Below are 20,330 nucleotides of genomic sequence, written 5' to 3'. Positions count from 1 at the left end.
GATTAATAACTCAGCTGCACAGTCAATTGCTTTGAGATGAGCGCCACACCTGTTTCTGTTCTTCTTGATTACGTTCACTAAGTCTTGTGTTCTCCCCTGATACCTTTGTCTGCTATTGATGTTTTCTTCGTTTGGATTTGTGTTTGGTTCCAACCAACCACCACTGAAAAATATTAAAAGAGCTCTTTTGATTATACTCCTTCTTGTGTGCTTTATTTTGCACAACAACATGTGACAATAGCAAAGATTGATTTTGCCAGCCAAGCAACTACCATTGACATAAATGGTCCAATACCAGAAAGGGAAAAATATAAAACTTTAAAAGATTTTATTCCTCCAACTATGTTAAACCATTTCAATTTGATTCAATATGACTCAGAGGAATGATTTTGAACAAAACCCACTTACAATTCACCATTTACAACTATTCTGAAAATGCAGTTTTTCAGCACAGCCATTACATGCTACAATAGTAAAATTAGTTTTCAAAGCCATATATGATTCTTTATTTCTTTCTTTCTTGTTATTGTAGTACTTTTTTCTATTTACCACTAAAGACTTCAGGATGTTCACTTTTGCTACTAGCAGCATTAACTGTTCTTATAGATACAAATACACAGTCTTGTAAATTTTCAGATGAAAAAGCAGAAAACAGTGCCTGATATACCAACCGCATGTAGATATTAAATTATTGAGCATAATAAATGACTCTAAGGATTACAGACACCTGAGAAATAGTGTAAAACAAGCTGTCCAAGAAAATGATTACATTAAGTACGTCAATTTATCTTCCTTATAACATTCGTGTCTAAGATCAGTCTGTACAAATGTAACAAAATGTCTTTTTTTTGCTGGTAGCTTTGCTGCATAATATGAACCACATTAATAAACTAAATAAAAAAAAGAAAAAAAATATTCTTTCACCAAACATATAGAAAGAAACTACTGAACACTTTCATAAAATAAATAAATCTCTCCATTCATCTAACAAACAAATAACAAATAACACTAACCAACCCACCAACCACCAACCAGTCTCCAACACTCTACTACCACAACATCTTTCCTATCAAGCACTCTATTGTCTTTCCTTCTCAAATAATAAAATAACTAGAACTCAAATCAATACTTCATGTCCACTTATTTACTTGTTCGTTACTGTAAGTAAGCCATGTAGAAAGCAGTAAAACTCAAAATAGCCTGATCATTATCACAAAATAAATCCAACTAGGTTTATGCAAGTCCTGATTAATAAGTTTATTTTGCAACTACCTCATCCTTACTTAAAAGTTTTGAGCATACAAAAAACATATTAATAATAATAATAATAATTCTCCCACCTCAAACATCAGTTCAATCTGATTTTGGTTGTGCTTGCTTCAAAACATAATATTCCCTCGGGAAATTACTCAGGATTGATTGTATAATTTAGTTAGTGACGAATTTCAGAGACTATGAAAATGCTTACTCCACCATTGTATATTGATGTCTGCAAAGATCCATTTTACCAATGTGTTTGCAATGTCCTGTTATAGGCCAGCAGCTTAAACTGACCTTGGGTTGGCTGCAGTATATTCCTTTAGGACACATGAAGAGATTCTGTGCAACTTGCATATAATATTTACATTTATATTCTCAGCATACATCTTCCTACCAAAGTGACTTACAATAAGTGAATAAGTCACGTTAAATGCCAAGTACCAGGGCGGGTAGCTGATCATGCACAACATTTGCAAGCCTTAAAGGGATAGTTCATCCAAAAATTAAATATTCTGTCATTATTTACACACCCTCATGTTGCTCCAAACTCATAAGCACATTTTTTTTTTTTAAATAACTAATTACTAATCAATAGATGATTCCCAATTTAACAGAACCTATTGCACTACGGGTGTTAATCTTTCATGTCAATTCAGTTGTCTAATGCAGGATATTTCAGTGTTATACTGAGTCTTCACTCTGACAGCAATCAGCAGGGACATAGCATCCTGAAGTCATTTATTTTCAACACGAGTTGGTGACTCAGTCTCCTGTGAGATGCTTTTAGTCAAGAGTGGGCAAGACGGAGAAGTTAATGCTACTCTGAGTAATTTCACTATTCTATAGGATTTGTCTCCTTCCACATAAAGCAATATAATAATAATAATAATAATAATAATAATAATAATAATAATAATAATAATAATAATTGTGGAAAACTGCACAAGAACCTGCCAGTATTCTTTATTTGTGCATTGATAATCGTTCATCTTGTTCATGACATGATGCATTGCACACTGCTGCAATCTATACACAAATGCATTCCCTGTAGAATGTTAATTCTGGCGAGTAACTAAGCAATACAAAATATATAAATAAATAAAATCATTATTTTATTATTTTTAAGCTCTCTTTTAATTCACTTTCACATTATAATGATTATTTATAAATGTTCAATATAGACTAATACCAGTAAATTAAAAAATAACATTTAATGTCTGCTGTTAACTGTATGGTGCATATCCAATTTTTATGCAGGTTTACTAATCAAACCCAAAACATAGTTACATTCAGACTATAATTTAGTAAGAATGAAATACAAAGAGAACACTCCACTATAGTCGTGCATATTTAAAGGCTGAAGATTCCCCAAAAAAAAAAAAAAAAAAAAAAAGATAGTTAATTCAGTCATTGATCTAGATATTTCTTTACCCTTAAGATATCTCAGAAACCAATTTATCAGTAGCTTCAGCAGGTTTGACATGTCTTAAGCCTCGATGACAGAAAATCAATGAGCCTAATTAGGGTTATCCGTAATTTCTCTGAGAGATGATGACTCAAATAATAAGAACCTCTGAGATTAATAACCCAGAAACTAATACTTAAGGGATTTGTGAGCTAGCGAGAGGTAAAACTGCAGTTAAAAGAGTATGTCTAATGATACAGCAACAGAACTTCCTACCTTTGTGCCATTTAACCAGTTTAATTGGTGTTAAATTTAATTGGCTTTCCTGTTGCTGACACTGACAACACAATTGTGCATAAATCCCACTGAATTACAACATTCATGGAGATAATGTTTTGAATAAGCTTCCAAAATGTGTGAAAAAATCTAGATGTTTCAAAGCAACTGATTGTGACTATGCATTATTTGCACTGCTTCTGAGCTAGCATGATAATTCTTTATTTAAATAGGTGTTTATGAAGTCCACAAAACCCCACTCGCAGAGTCAAAATAAATGCAAGATTATTACAGCTGAGCTGCAGTGTAAATATGCAGGAGGCAGGGGCAGGAGTGGGGTAGTGCTTCATTATCTATCTGTCTGGCCTACACGCGGCCCTTCTTCAATCATAAAATATTGCAATTGCTGTCTCATTTCTGACTATCAATCAAGAGAGCCACAGTTTGCTTCGATAATGGACTGCTCTGACTGATTCTTCTCTGTGCAATCATCTGGCATGGCAGCATTACGAGTCATGGCAAATTAAATTACTGCAAGCCAAACTTCTAACACTATTTACTGGGCAAAAGTGATACTGCGGGCACCGGAGAAATGGGGGTTGTGGGAATGTCACTCAGATTATTTTGAGATATCATTAATTCATAATGCTTACATGGCCAAAGTGCAGGGGAGTGTATCAGAGGGATGCATAAGTCATGTGATTGTCAGAGGCAGATGGTGATGCATGAAGTGGGGGCAGGATGCGAGGTGCTTCAGGCAGGGGGTGTGTCTGATAGGGAGAGAGGCCTCCCTAATTCTATCCGCTGGTCTAATGTGTTTTTAATGCAGCCTGTGACTTATGTTCCTGTCAGAGCATGCTGCCGCAGAGGGATTCCCAGACAGTAGTGGGCAGCAGGCGAAGACTTGGAAAGTTGGCAAAGATTAATCGACTAGCAGGGGTAAACGCAACTTGATCAAATGTGCATTGATGAGGAAAAAACACAGAAGGGGCAAAACCTATGGAGTGGAGATGAGACACTAGAGTCATCTTAGCATTTCTTTAAATGGGCCTGTTGTTCCACTGTGAATTGTCACTACAGTGCTGATTGCCTTGCTTTGGGTCCAAACAAACATCCACAACCCACTTGTTTCCTAAACACACCAATGACGTACCTTGCTTACCAAATCAGCAAAATATTTTTGACCACAAAACACCTTATGCAAACTTTCGAGACTCACTAATACACCTTTTTCCAAGAAAATATTGTTGGTTTTTGTATCGAAGCAATCAGAAAACTGGGGGAACCATTCTCTGCTCTAATAAAAGTAACAGGAGTTTAAGGTGATAGACTATGATTTGGGAACAAATTTTTGCATCAGTTTTGCATCAGTCTTGTCAGACCTGCTAGACTGAAAACCTCACTTGGTAAGGACATTATCCTGCCTCCAATTCTGTGATGTTTGAGGTAATGTTGGGGTACTTGATCCCGGACTAAGGATTAAGTACGCCAAGCGACTCAAGTGCAGTTATGAATAACCTCTGACTTTCCACGCATTTGGGTAAATTTGTACTCTAACATGACATGGAATTTTTACGAGTACAATAGAATCCATGTCATGTGCAACAAGAAAGATAAAAAATAAGTAACAGTATAAAATTAAGATTATAAGACATTAGTGAAAGTCTACCAATCAGACTTGACTGGTTAAGGACTTGGATTCGACAAGGTGGACTGAGTTCACTAGTTACCTGCAGGGGACAGAGAGGAACAAATCTTTCTGGCCCAGGACTACCAGTGGAAACACATTGAACTTTTGGCACCAGCACCCTAATGGTGGACTAAGGGAATAAGTTTGCTAAAAATATTCTCGTTGCAGCACAGTGTGAAGTATACCTGAAATGTTTGAGAGGGACTTCGCTTACCTCTTTGATGTGCCTTCTTATCTCCCCGACCTGATAATACCCTTCCACTAATCATTCAAGTAGGTGCAGCAAGGTGCTTGGTTTCAAGCTGGGTTTTAAAATGCATGTATTCCTTTCTCGAAGGCCCCAGGGATCATCCTTCCCAGGAAGCCGAAAAGTCCAATAAAACTACACACAGAGTAATGACATGCAATACTGCTGCCTGCATGCATGTGATAGATCAGCTCCTGAAGGTGAAAGCAGACCAGGAAAGAAAAAAAAAAGACTCCGCCACTGCTCTACATCTTCAAGCATGCAGCAGGAGAGTTCCAAAGGTGAAGGCTTCACAGTCAGCTGTGGCTTGCACCATCCTCAAATATGATCACAAATTTGCACCCTTCTCACAGATGAGTTCACACTAAGAAAGGTCACTCACTGGCTGTGGTTTTATGGTGGATAGATCCAAATCTGATACACGAGTGCCATTGTAGATGAGCACTATAGACTGCTTTACATTATCTCTTGTCTATTATCATACAGATGGCACAGTCATGATTAGTGTTAGACTGATTTATCGACTAAGCAGATGGTAGAAATGATCAGATGAACTTAACACTCTGAGGTCACCTGCAGGTCAATAGGTCAAAATTATACTTAACTTAAAACTATACATATAAACTGCAGTATCATATACAAATCTAGCATACCAATATCAATTTACCCTTGTTTATTATTCTGCGAAATCGACAAATTGCCCCTAATCGTTTGGCAACGTCTTCTTTAATGTTCCAAAGCAAAATATCAGTCGCCTCATTGGGAAGGGTAATTATGCCCCGTTTTTGGACCCCGTCAAATTCACACAAGAACCAATATCAACCCCCCACCCCCACCCCTCCGCTCTCCAACTGGCTCATCTCTCCACTTATGGGCCATATGCTTCCAAAACCCATCTGAGGTGCAGAGGCTGATGAGCCATGTGGAAAGACCAAGCACAGTCATTCATTTAGAAATGAAATTACAGAAGCCCGGCGCCCACACTGCCTAGTTCTGCCTTTTTCCCCCCTTTCTACTTGTGCAGCCAAAATGTGCCTTAGCATTTCCATAATTGGATTATTCCCCTACATATTCACACCCATTTCCCCACTGTGATATTACATTTGATCTAATGGTCAGTGCAGAACTGCAGGTTGCATATGGAGAACGGTAAAACAGACAAGCATAGTTTGATGAATTCCTGAACAGTAGAAGCTTTTGAAGTATGATTGCATGTGTGTCGAAGCAACAATGGTGCTGGGAAGGGCTAAAGGTTATAAATTGGCCCGTGTGTGTGTGATATCGCTGGAGGCATTTGATCCCAGTGCTGAAATACAAACACTTTTTCTTTTTTGTTGTTTCCCTGCTTTCATATCAGAACATGATATTTGTGTTTTATTGATGTCTTTCTTCTCTGTATTACTCTTGTTGACCTCCTGGGACAGCTTAGTCAAACCTGCCTGCATAATTCAGAAACAGCAGCTCGAAAGGCCCTAAGACTCTAAAAGGTTTGTTTCAGAGTAAATGTCTGTAAAGAAATAGTGATATCTGTAGCATAATTGTGGCCATATATGATGCTGAAACACTTAATAAATGACAACTGAGAAACATTAAGGATGTTTTTATGTGCTCTTAAAATTTTATGGAGCACAATGAAAACAAGCTAAAAAAACCTTATCAAACAAAATTGCAATTCACCCCTCATTCATGATACGAATGGGTATGGGTGATACGAATGGGTTACTTTCTGCACCATTTTCATTAACATCACTATTACTGTTGCTTAGACTTATAGGTTAGAGATTTAAACAAACTCTCAATCCTAAATATTAAACTTCGGCATGTGGGTAATAACTGAAATTGTGTGATTTGTACATCGCATGATTTGCATGATGTACATTAAACAACAAGACAACACAATCCCATACACTTCCACTGATGGAGGGAGCCATATCTAGGAACCAGAGAATTGGCGGTGGAATCTTTTAGGACCCCAGGAGACAACTCAAGCACTCTTTCAACCTAAAGCAACTCTGAACAGCTAGGCATCCACATAGTAGCACCCTGACAAGCACCCCAACAACCAAGAAATAATAAATCAAAAAATCTAAATAATATGCATACTAGCATTAAAAACATTTTTTGTTGATAAAACAATAATTTTATATTTAATCACATGCAGTAACTATTTCCGTTTGTACTAATAGTACTTAAATGACAGAACTTAACTTTATTTGTATTATTATTATTATTGTTATTAGCGCTAAACAAAAACAAATTAATACAAAAGGTAAATAAATGAAACAAAATAAAAAACAAATAAAAAATAAATAGAAAATATTATAAAATTACAATTATTATTATTATTATTATTATTATTATTATATGCCCTAAATAAAAGATAAATACATAAAGCAAATAATAATAACTAAATATATAACACAAATTCAAAAATAATAATAATCATAAAAAATAAGCAAACTAATGTATAAAGGAAAAAGATAAACTAACAAATAAACAAATACATAAATAATAATAAGCAATTAAAATAAAATAAATAAACATAAAAATAATACATTGCACAATATCAGCTTCACTTCAGTTTGAAGTGGGCAGCACTCTACTTTGCCACATTTGACAAATTCGCCATCTTTCTTACATGTTGCATCATCGTAAAGGCCACTAAATGTGTTCAACCTCCCTGAGACACAAAAATGCCGCAAACATGCAGGGACAGGGTCGGATCTCAATTAGGTCAGTGCTTGAGAATGATTTAGATAAGCATTGTAAAAATAAGCAAGCGGATATTCATATATTCTCTTTGATGTGTAACCTCGGCAGAGAATCAAACCCCACGATGGCATATTTTGAGTTCACTGACGGAATGTTGCACATGTTTTGTGTAACCCTGGAAGTCTATTGCTAATGAGTCACAGGTGAGCTCAGCCCCGAGCACCCTCGCCATCACAGGTTACCATGGTTATTTCTGGAGGTTAGGACACATGGACACACACACACAGGCATTTGTGACCTCTCAAACACAAACGCACACTCAAAACACACTTATTGACAAGTATTTCAACGGAGTGACTCACATCTGTTTGCACACATTTCCCAGCTGCAGTCACCTGATCACCAAGCACAACACATACACTGACGCTTAATAACTCAAACATAACTGGACAGTCAAAGGTTCAGACATCCTTACAAGGTGCCTTTAGTAATGTTGTTTCATATTTCAAAGCAGGCTAATTGATTTTTTTAGGTGCAAAAACAGACATCTCAGATGTCTTTCACAGAATTCTATCCAGAAATCCATATTTCAAGAGCCGTCGGAAAGCAGGAAACCTGCTATATTGCTTTTCAAATCGACCTCTGTGCTTCTTAACATTTTACAAACCTAATAGGAACTCATGTACATGTGGATAGGGTTTGCCTTGTCCTTGCTGATCTCACAAAGCAACTGAAGATTCCATTAAGCTTATGTCCTCACCTATTATACTGAATATATGTATATACACACACACACACACACACACACACACAATTGCACATATTTCCATATGTCTCCTATCTTGTTATTTGTATATGAAAAAGTGTTAATTTTATTTGATTTCAGCAATATGCAAACATACTTCTCACATTCTGCAACATACATTTGTGTTTTCCATTTTTATCCATCATGCTTATGAATCAATATCAGAGTAGTCTTGAAGTCTGCAGTCAGACCTTTACGAATCCATTTTTTTTTTTTTTTTTTTTTACCTGCTGTTTATTTTGCAACACTGTAAATAATTCATATGACCAAAAACTTTGTAGTCTTACACAATTTGTAATATATACATGTTGTCTTTTAGCATGTATGTGAGAATGTATTACAGGAAATGGCCTACTAATGAAACTGAATGCTAATGAAAAACAAACAAACAAAACATGAAATGGAACAGTGCCAAAACTGACTGTAGTTAACAGTTGGCTTTGCATCACTGAACTGTTTGAAATTATATGCCGTTTGTCCTACGGTAATGCATTCAACTGCCTGAAGTTATGACTGATGGACCATTCACCCTTCCTGCCACGAATGGCAATAATGCATTGATTATGCTGAATGATCAAATTATTCATTCAACAATCAACAGCTGTTTGCAGGCAGATATGCTTTCATGTACCACAAGAATACTGCCTTGGGCAACATTGCATATTTATGGACTAATCACGTGATTATGGTTCACATGCATTCTTATGCTAAGAAAAACACATACTTTGTCAAGATATTACAGCCAAATAAGCAGAAACCAACACAATGCATTTTATATTAGATGTCACATTCGCTCTGCACAAGATATATTAGTCTACCACTTTTAAAATACATGGTGATGGCGTTATTTATTCGGTGATAGAGTTGTTTATTCGCTGCCTGTGTCATTTAAGCAACCAGTTCAGTAAAGGAATTATGCAAATCAGGTAACTGCAACCCCCCCCCCCCCCCCCCAAAAAAAATAATCTGCGCTAAACACAACTTGCTTGCTGCAAAACCCCATCATTATTTGATTAATATCTGCCCCGTCAACACTTAACATTGTACACACATACTCTTATAAATAACTTTTTTCAGTCTCTAACTTTTTTGGAATTTCAAATAAAGTGCAGTAAATAAAATGCCTTATTTAAATAAATAATAATAAAAAAAAAATCTAAAGTGATTTAATTTAAATGGCTCATTGCAATTCCAGTGGTGGTTGTTGTATAAAGCACACAGTTTTGACTCAAGCGTTGCCTCACAATTTTGTCATTGATGTCTTCAAAGGAACGCTATTTATTCACTCATTCTTAAGGTTTGTTGTAAGTTAAATTGAATTTGCATTTCTCTCCAGTAGTCACAAGTCTTGTCTCCATTCAGTCCTAAGATAAGTCGCAAAATATTTAATTTCACGCCTTTTACGATGGCAAGAATAGAGTGGAGGACATGTTTCATCATTCTTCTGGCTTCACATCTCCGCTTTTGAATTTCTGTCAGAGTTCACTGTAGCATTTCTCAGCTGAGTGTTTGTTCATTTCGAATGCACTCACTCCAGGCAGATGTCTGGATGCTTGAACGCTGCCATCTGTTGAGTCAACAGCATGGAAATGTTCAAAATGCAGAGGCCGCAGCACACGCCTCGTCAACTGGAAAGCCGGGAAGCTCAGCTACTGTACGTTACATCAATATGATTAGTTTAGAATCATTCCCTTTGGTAAATGTGGGACACCCAGAATGATTTAGCTTTCACTTGCTCTATAATGAGACAATTTGAAGATCTCACTGAAACCCCTTAGCACTACAGTAGCCAACAAAAAAAAAATAAAAAAAAAATAATAATAATAATAATATCACTTAATGTTATATCACTTTCTGTATGGACAAGAAATAGAAAGAAAACAAACAAGCAATTAAAAATCATTAAAAAAAACCAGTCATTAAAACCTTACCGAAGTATTTTCAAAATGAATCATCAAAACTGGGTTTTAAAATCTTACCTGTATCCATGAAGAGCTGTTGTTGCAATCCATTGGGAGATGGCAGTCATTTTAACGTGATGAAAAAAAAAAAAAAAAAAAAAAAAACTTGATGACTCCATGTACCATGGACATGTGCAGTTAAACTGATCATTATAGGCGTGCAATTATTTATATCCAAATCAAAACCCTAATATGAAAATAGTATTGAAGAACACCTCCAATTAGACAGTGCATTACAAATAAACCTCAAACAGGGTTTTAACAACATTTCTAGAAACAAACAATATTATCTTCAGCTGTTAATCAGTTTGTTCAGATTGTTTGCTCTTATATTCCTTTCATATTTGAAAGTTATTTAGTTATTAAGCAGGTTTGAGTGGTGTTTTTTTTTTTTTTTTTTTAATGAAAATTAAACCAAAATCAAAAATGTTATGCCTTGGAAACTAAATAGGTTGTTCCTATGTTGATGCAATACATTTACATGGTTATACTTCAGTGTAATAAGATTTGTTGTTTAAAGCTCCTGTTCTAAAGTAATTAAATATCTTTCTGCAGGCATTATCTCCTTTAATTTCCCTGCTGCTTTCATTATGGATTGCTTTAAAAAGCAAGTATTAAATATGTCTTACTGCAATTCATATTAAAATCAGAATCAGACAACTGTCTGTTCAAAAGAAAAGGAAAGTGTCACCACACAGAGAATAGGCCAATAAGAGTGGTTTAAGTATGGTTAGTTTAAATCTTAAACTTAATATGTAAAATGTTTTATATATATATATATATATATATATATATATATATATATATATATATATATATATATATATATATCTAGATATATATATCTATATATATATATATATATATAGATATAGATATATATATATATATAAAATTCTGTTTATTGTTTGCTTTAGGTACTAATAAACAATGCCTAAATGCAAATAGCACTGACTTTCGTAAATAAAGCACAATTTATAATGCTAAGTGCAAAAATGCTGCACTTGTGTAGTGTATTTGCCACTGTGTGTCTTATTGATTTTCATTGATTTCAGTTTGCCACTTAACACATACCCCACACTCATGCAGGCAAAACAAATATCCTGGACTAAACCCTTCTACAGTTGAGTCCTAGACTTTCTATGTGAAGCAAAGAGTCATGGTTCATAACAGGACCTCGTGCTCAACCGTTCTGTGCAACTAGTTCCCCAGGGCTTTGTACTAAGTCCTGTGCTGTTCACCTTCCAAACGGCATTGCTCAACATTAAAGCATAACATCATTAATTCTTCCTTTTTCAGCGGTATTAAAGCATAACATCATTAATTCTTCCTTTTTCAGCGGTATTGGACTCATCGCCCGGAATGAATGATGTCTGGTGCAAGATCAACTTAAAGGGATACTCCACCCCAAAATTTAAATTTTGTCATTAATCACTTACCCCCATGTCATCCACACCACAAGGATGTGCTGTTTCTACATGTATTTAGCCTTGTTTTGAAAGAAAACAGTGCATCCTTGTGGCGCGGATGATACAGAAGAGCATACACAGCATACAGTGATATGGAGAGACACAGAGGAGACTGCTTACAAAGGAATTATTGAATAAAGTCGTTATTTTTGTTTTCTTCACTTACAAAAAGTCTTCCTGTCACTTCATATAACCTAGACTGCATGTCTGATGGCAGATGGAGTATTCTGACGACGACTTTCATACCTTTTATGGACCTTGACACTGTTATTTACTTGGCAGTCTATGGGACAGTCTCAAGCCTCCCGGTTTTCATCCAGCATATCTTAAATTGTGTTCCAAAGACGAACTGAGCTTTTACGGGTTTGGAACGATATGGGGGTAAGTGATTAATGACAAAATTTTCATTTTGGGATGGAGTATCCCTGTTATGACAACAAAACAATAGACATGGTTGTTTACTGCACTACTCCTGAATTTCAAGAGCACACAAAAAAAAAAAAAAAAAAAAAAAATTCAAATAAAAAAAAAAATTCAAATTTCTTCCAAAATAAGACATTTTCACATTTTTAATAGCCCTCCAAAAATAAGGCACTAGCAAAAAATAAACAAAATATAATAAAATTACATTTTTATTAAAATAAACTTACAAAAAAAAAAAAAAAAAAAAAAAAAAAAAAAAAAAAAAAAAACCTACAACAAAAACAGTTCATGGATACAATTTAATTGTGATAAACAGAGAAGGAAGGTTTTTTTTTTTTTTTTTTTTTTTTTTGTCAGCATGGTGGCTAAGTGGCCCATGCTTACTTTGTACAGCAATTAACACTTGAAAAGATTCCTAGAGTGTTTTAAAAATACACAATCATTTAAATGTACATTTTAAAGGAGAAAACATAGGCAAAAGAGCAACCACAGTGCCAGAGTGCTTAAACTTACAACTTTTCACTTTATAAATTGCTTACAGTACTTTTATTAACTCTGGATATGAAATTGGGACAAGCAAAAGTATTTTAATGTCGGGGAAAAATTATAGACTTCAAGTTGTATATAGGGCATTTTATCCTCCCAGCAAAATTATTTGTAATTTAATCATTTTGAAGTGGCTGTGTCTTTTTGTTACAATAAAATTACAGAAATACAGTATCTGAATCAAATAAAAATAACATATTTTGCACTAATTGTATCTTGGGGAATATGTATTTCTTCGTTGAGAATGCAATGATATTTTTCCCTATGACCTTCATTCCTCGTTTTCCTGCCCGTGACCTGTGATAATTAACAGCTACACAGAGCCCTCCAGAGACGTACAGATGTACGCTGTCGATTTCGCACTCTTGTTTTTTGCTTGTTCTATTGGTAGTGTGGAACAGGCTGTAGGCAGCCGGCAAATTAGAAATCCTCTGTAAGCTCAATAATTAGCTGCACACCTTTGAACCTGAGGAAAACTTGTCTGTGACACAAATGAATTGAAGCTTTTTCCAGATATCTTACCCAGAGAGTGCGGTGTAGTACCAACAGATGTCAGTCAAAACTGAGCTCACCAAAACATTTCAAGGACGTTTGGACACAGTGGGACAGTATGTGCTATGCTACGTATATGGAGCACATTATTTTATTCAAAAGAATAAAAATGAAAATATAAGCTGTAGTTAAAGCTTCAGAAGAATGTATTAGAGATAATCCAGACCTTTACTCTGTCAGAATGGTAAGGAGGGGATTTACAAAGCATTTGGCAACAATTTACACAATGTGTACATGAGAAATAAATGTCAGAATATAAGATTACACTAAGAAAACAACTGACACAAGCTCAGAGTGGAAATTTAACATAATTTTGTAGTGGATTTCAATATAGAATTACATGAGGGAATGTAATGAGGGAATTTGCGTTAGGTCTACATCCAGAAAGCTAATAAGCTTAAATCAATATTTTATGTTTAATTTATTTATACGTTAGTAATCAGTGGGATAATTGATCAGATTGATCCTTGAGCCCGTTTGAACAGCAACCCAGTTCACACCAACAATAAATATAACGATAACAATATTAGCATGCATACCAAAAAATCATAACGTTGTGCTTATTAAAAACCAAATCTGCAGCTTTAAATGTTCAGGGTATTTTAAGCAGGGTAGATTCTGATTGGCTGTCAATGATTTTATCGTTCATAAGCTGGGGAAAAAAAAATGTTGATAGTTGAAGTGTGGACTCTGCTATTCTTTTAAAATTAGAATGATTTTTTAAAATATATCTTTATCGTTACATTGATAAAGTTATAGTCCGTGGTGTGAATGGGCCTCAAGTGAAATATGAATTTGCTGATAATAATAATAAAATATATTCCACACAGTCATGTAATTTAAAGAGTCAATTTTATGTCATTTTAATTTTATGTCAATTTAATTCATTGAAATTTTGCTACTCAGTTGGTGGTCCATATATTCAGACACCCTCAAGTAAGGTTGTTGTTAGAAATCACTTTTTCTAGCTTACCAAGAAGCCACTGAGGTTTGCTAAGGGTTTTATTGTACCTCTTCATCAGTGCTGTCTCTTTTAGATAGGTTGCTCTCAAGGTACTTGACATGCATGGGAAGTGCACTACAGATACGTTTCCACAAGTTTAGGACTTCAGTCTTTGATGGACAGGACAATTCTGAAGTTGCAGTTGGTGGCAGAGAGATTGTACTCCAATGGGTTCAGGTCTTTACTAAGCAACAGACTGCTGTGGCCCTATGATTATTGTTTTTTTTTTTTTTAGCTAAAATACAAAGAATTGCATAGAACAGTTTAACAGCACAGGTTTAATATAGAAATCAACAACAACAAATAAATTATATGTAATGTATAATTATGTAGAGATGGTGAACTGATTATATGCATAAATATCTATAATTTTTTCCAGGTTTATGCATATTGTGGATCAAGATGTTTTGCATGAACCATATTTTAAAAAGTAACTGTTAAAGTACCAAAAAAATAAATTAGCTAATAAGCCCTCAGGCTATTCAAGATGTAGATGAGTCTGTTTCAGATTTGGAGAAATTCAATGTTACACACCAATGGATCCTCTGCAGTGAATGGGTGCCGTCAGAATGAGAGTCCAGCTAATATAAACAACACAGTAATCCACAAGTAAACCATGTAACTCCAGTCAATCAATTAACATCTTGGGTCGGGGACTCTATCCATAATATTGCTTTCGCCAGTAAAAAAAGACGTCTTGTCTAAATCAGAAGAAAAATATCCACAGTTTAAGCACAATTTACAAGCAAAAAAGTCCAAAACAGCTGTAAACAAATATATCGGTGGATTTTTGAGAGGACAACAGGGGATGAACATTTTAACTGCATTATTATTGATCATGGACTCATATTGCCAGAAGCGAAAGCAATTAACAAAAAACACATTCTGAGACTGCATGTAACATTTTTCTATTCAACAATATAATTTGCATTAAATCATTTGTATTTAATTAAAAAAGAATGCAAAGCGGCCGCATTTTGACTTGACTTTGGACCCCACTGTAAATAAAAATGCATTAATATGCTGAAAATATAAAAGATCCTGACCTCATGAATCTCCATTGCTTGAGATAGAGGAGCAGCCCGGCATCTGATCCGGTGCTTTAGCTCTGGCTCTGCTGGGCCTTTTCATCTGATGCCATCACTTTCTAAATTGCACTGGCGATAATGGAAGCGAATACAGTCATTTTCAAATGGACTTGCACTTATCATTGATAGTTTCATTTGCTATGGATGTTACTTCTCGCATTGTCATTCACCTCACGCATCAGTCTGGTGGGCTTTTGATCACTGGGCTGTGGGCCAGGTCAAGAGTGTGATTTAAGGTTTCTTTCATAGTTTAAGAACTCCCGGTACATTGGATTTTAGTGTGCCGAGTGCTTCTGGAGGTCATCCGTGTGAAAAACGTGCTGCGTGTCTGCTGATGCCAGCTAACACATCATTAGAAATGCACACCACAAGGATGAACTTTGATAGATGGTTTTAATAAGCAATAAGCCACTCGAGGCCATGCATTACAATTAATTTTACCACAGTTTAGGGTTGTTAAAAAGCCCCTTAATCATGGTAAAAATCAATGTAACAAACAGGTTCAAGTGCCTTATGGCTTTCATTAAACGGAAGCAATGGCAGCATGATAAAAGAGACCAATGTTCAATAAGCTATTAAAAGAACAAAAAAAAAAAAAAGAAAAGAAAAAAAGATAATAATAATAATTTGCCAAATCATTTGTTGGTGTAACTCTAGGCTGCTTTTGGTGCATTGTAAATATAGACGTCAGCTGATGTGCTCACAGTTGTATGAATATCAGCTATTTTACAATGATTGGAACATGCAGTCACAAAGATATAATATTTAGAAAAAATAAAATGTTTAGAAACATTTTTGTTTTTATTGTGACAAGAACCACTTCCCTTAAAGTTTATATTACTGCAATACCAAAATACTGTAATACCATTACTGTACTAAAGTCCCCTTTTCCAAACACAATTATAGTTTTACAAAAAAAAGAAAAAAAAAAAGAATTAAATTCCATAAAATAAAACAAAATTAAAAATAAAATAAATAAAATAATACATTATTACATATCATGTAAATATAAATTATTATTTTATTACTGTTCATATTATTCTCTTAATTTGATATTACAATTGAATCTAATTAAATTAAATTTACAGTAATTGTGTCAGTAATGAGGATATTTTAATTTTGATTAATAATAATAATAATAATAATAATAATAATTATTATAATAATAATATAACATTGCATTAATATAAAAATTAAAAACAACAAAAAAAAAAGCTTAATGGTTTAAAGTAAAATACATCTGCCTTCTAGTCCTTCTGGGAAATAATTATTATAATAGCATGTGTGTACAAGGGATTTTGATTGAAAAAGACTGTGTTGAGATATTTTATGTTTACTATATTTCTTCTTTTTATTTTTCAAGGACGCTCAAAGGAGACACATTAGTTGCAAATGATATAAATGATGTTGTGAATTATGTTTCCTCTGTGTATTTCATCCTTTGTGTACAGCCAGAGCATGATGGGAAATGTAGTTTAGTCTCAAGCTCACAAGTTTGTGAGCTCATAAACAAGCTAAATGAGTATATTCTGGCAAGCTTTATGCCTATTCTTCATTAACAGTATAGAAAATGCACACAAAATTATTCACTATAACAAAATTTAAAATACCAGTTCACTTTACATTACGCACTCCCAACTCAGAGCAGCAATATGGTTTCATATGTGCTCAATTCATAAATAAAATCATTCCACTATTACTTGACCTGGTCAGTTTTTAGAGAGATTCACTAAACTGTGGCCAGACCTCATAATGGCAAGTCCACAAGAAGAGAGTCCCTTTAAAGGCAGCGATAAACAAAAATGTTTAGGAGTTGCTGACAGCTTGGAGTAGGTGCATCTCAAGATGAAGTTTTTTTTCATGCTACAGTCCATAAAGCTCCAGGGACGAGAAGCCCGATGAACTGCTCAGTATCACGTTCAAAGAGCAGTTATCTCACTTATGCTCTGTAACATGCTGTAAGCAGACACACAGCTGTCATCTGCTCTGACAGTAATCCCTTATAAGTGCCACTGTGGGTGTGTGTATCAGGAGCTACATATGTCAAAAGGTAGAAACTCCCACTGCGTGTTTACGTTGCTGCAGCTCATGGACTCTACTATCATGTCAAGAATTAAACCAACGGCTGGACAAAAAATATTCTGAACACTGCAAATTTTAATGACAACCAAACCTGCACATGCTCTGTTAATCACACCAACAAAATGATACCGAAAATGTGCAATGTGAGGATAACTAACAGACTTAATTAATAGACTTCACTGTGCTTCTAATCATTGATAAAGCCTTTGAAATGTTTTTGCATCCATCTCCTGACTTGTGCCTGTCCACAACTTTATCCCAGAGATCATTTGACAGTGCCTTGCCACTTATAGTTGATTGTTTGCTTCAGTTGCACTACCAAGAACTGAAATGCTCCAGGAAAGCTCTTTTCTGAGCTATTCAAAATGACCACAGCTCATCACAGTTGAAAGTCAAATGGCTTTGTGTTCCACACCTGATTGAGTTTACAAGTCATTTTTAATAGGGGTATCTTGAGTCCAAGCTCAAAATAAAACGCTATGGATTACTTGTACAGAGCTGTATGAACCACTGCAGGCTGCAAAGTAAATAGGAAGTGTTTGTCCAAACTCAACTGGTTTTTACATACCATTAAAAATTTTTTTTTTCATATATATATATATAAAAATTTATATAAAAATGCATATAAAAATGTATGTTTCTATATTTCTATAATGTCATATATATATATATATATATATATATATATATATATATATATATATATATATATATATAAATATTTAAATAGAAAAATGTATGTTTCTATATTTCTATAATGTCAACTATGAAAATAGTTATGTTTTTTTTTTATCTCAGTTGGACTGTTTCTTATTGTACTTATTTTTTTTAATTTATTTATTTTTTTTATTATTTTTTTTTGGGAGGGTCATAATAAACAGCAAGGTTTCACTCAGAAGTACTTTAAGTACTAATTCCTCTACAACAGATCTCAGTGCATTTTTTTTTTCACGCTCACTGATTTTCCCATCACTGGTGTAAAGTTCAGCCATGTTTAGTTGCAGTGTCATTTTTCCTGTAGCTAGAATCAAAGGCTAAAACCATCCACAGAGGCCAATTTAACACTGCAGGATACAACGAGAGGATGGAAAGTGTCTTTTTTTAAACTTCAGGTCTGTGGCATGCCAGATGGCCCTCTATGAGATCTGTACAAGTGAGGCTGCTGGGGAAACAACAGTCCTGGTAGTAGTTTTAGCATTAAAATGTGCATATATGACATTGTCCTTCCGCTCATAGGTGCTCCCAATCTCATGTTCCTGAATATCGTTGCAACATGTGCAGGAAATGGTTTAGATTAAGCCGAACACACTTTCAATGCCCGCATGCTCATCAAACAACCAAGCAAACTGGATCAAACTGGGTCTTTTGCACAATATTTCTCTTTCAGGGGTTGGGAAGTGAAGGAAAAATGGTGCAATGCAAATGGACTGAGCGGGACAGATTGAATTCAAGTTGAGCTGCTGTTTTAATGATTGGTTAGAGCAACCCTTATGGTTGCATTCGAGCTTAGACATGCACCGCAGAAGGAAATGAGAAGAGATCCTTTAAACCCAGCTGCTATGTCATAGTTCATTGTTCCACATCCGTGAGAACAATTTGAGCACATCAAGCTCAGTAAGTTGACCGAGGAGTTTTTTAGTAAGCCCAAATAAATACAATTTCCTTTCAATGTGACCTAATAATTGAGTTTAATAGCACAGAAAAAAAAGAGAACTATTTTTATTATTACCTTATGCATCAGCAATCAAATGTGAATTTGAAAGAAGCCACACTTGCAAGTTTGAAGCAATCTTTCATTTTGATTCAATCCTATTTCCAAGACATTTGTTGCATATTTAATGCAAGTCCTCATTCTGAATGAGGGGAATAGCTAATCAGGATATGAATATTTAATTCCTTCAGTTTATTCACATTGAATCCCAATTTACAGGGCATGGAAATACACTGACGTGCAATAATTCATATAATTCCTGATTTTCTTTTTTAAAGCACTTTGTTCTATGATTAGGTTGGGCAAAAAGAACAATAACAGAAAGCTATCAGGATACGTTTCTGCAAAACAGCCAGGTTACGAGCAGCTTTCCTCGTGCACCTGCTGTTTCCATGGTGATTGTGATTGGATAGGTAGTGGGTAGTTAGCAGCAGACTCAATCAGGGTCTATTGGCGGGGAGGGGTGCTGTAAGACAGTTAGCCAACACGCACATGACACTTCGATAAATCAAACGGTGGGCAATCAGAACATGATCTGGGACTAATTGCTCTTGGTGAGGAAGAGACATGGAGAATCAATGGATGCAAAAAGCCTTGTTAGACCTAAGTGAGGTTAGCATCGCATGATTCATATGACTTCATTATAAACGTTACGTTTATGGTGAAGAACATGAATCATTGACACCAACAAAAATGAAACAGAGCTATAACAATTTTATAAAGGTATACAATTGATGCATTGTGACAGAAAAAAAAATAAGCACGTGTGTGTGTGTACATCTCTCTCTCTCTCTTTCTCTCTCTCTCGCTATGCATTTGCAATAAATTCCTCAGACACTGTAATTTCTCTACAAATGTAAGCTTTTCTGAAAATCCAAAGTTAAATTTTTTAATAACAAATTAAAAGTGATCATGTCAATATATAATTTAATATAACTGATCTATTTTATTATATCTATTTGAAGCCTAAAAATAAAACTGCAATAAAACATAAAAATAACTGTTATGGTCTTATCCAGTGTGCAAAATCAGATGACAGAGAGATTCCTGTCAGCACAGAGAGACCACTGACCCATAGTGGGCACTGATATCACTATAAT

This window comes from Cyprinus carpio, chromosome A22, assembly GCF_018340385.1.
Source record: "Cyprinus carpio isolate SPL01 chromosome A22, ASM1834038v1, whole genome shotgun sequence".
NCBI lineage: Eukaryota > Metazoa > Chordata > Actinopteri > Cypriniformes > Cyprinidae > Cyprinus > Cyprinus carpio.
The sequence above is the reverse complement of the archived record's forward strand: the minus strand, read 5'-3'. Positions refer to the sequence as shown.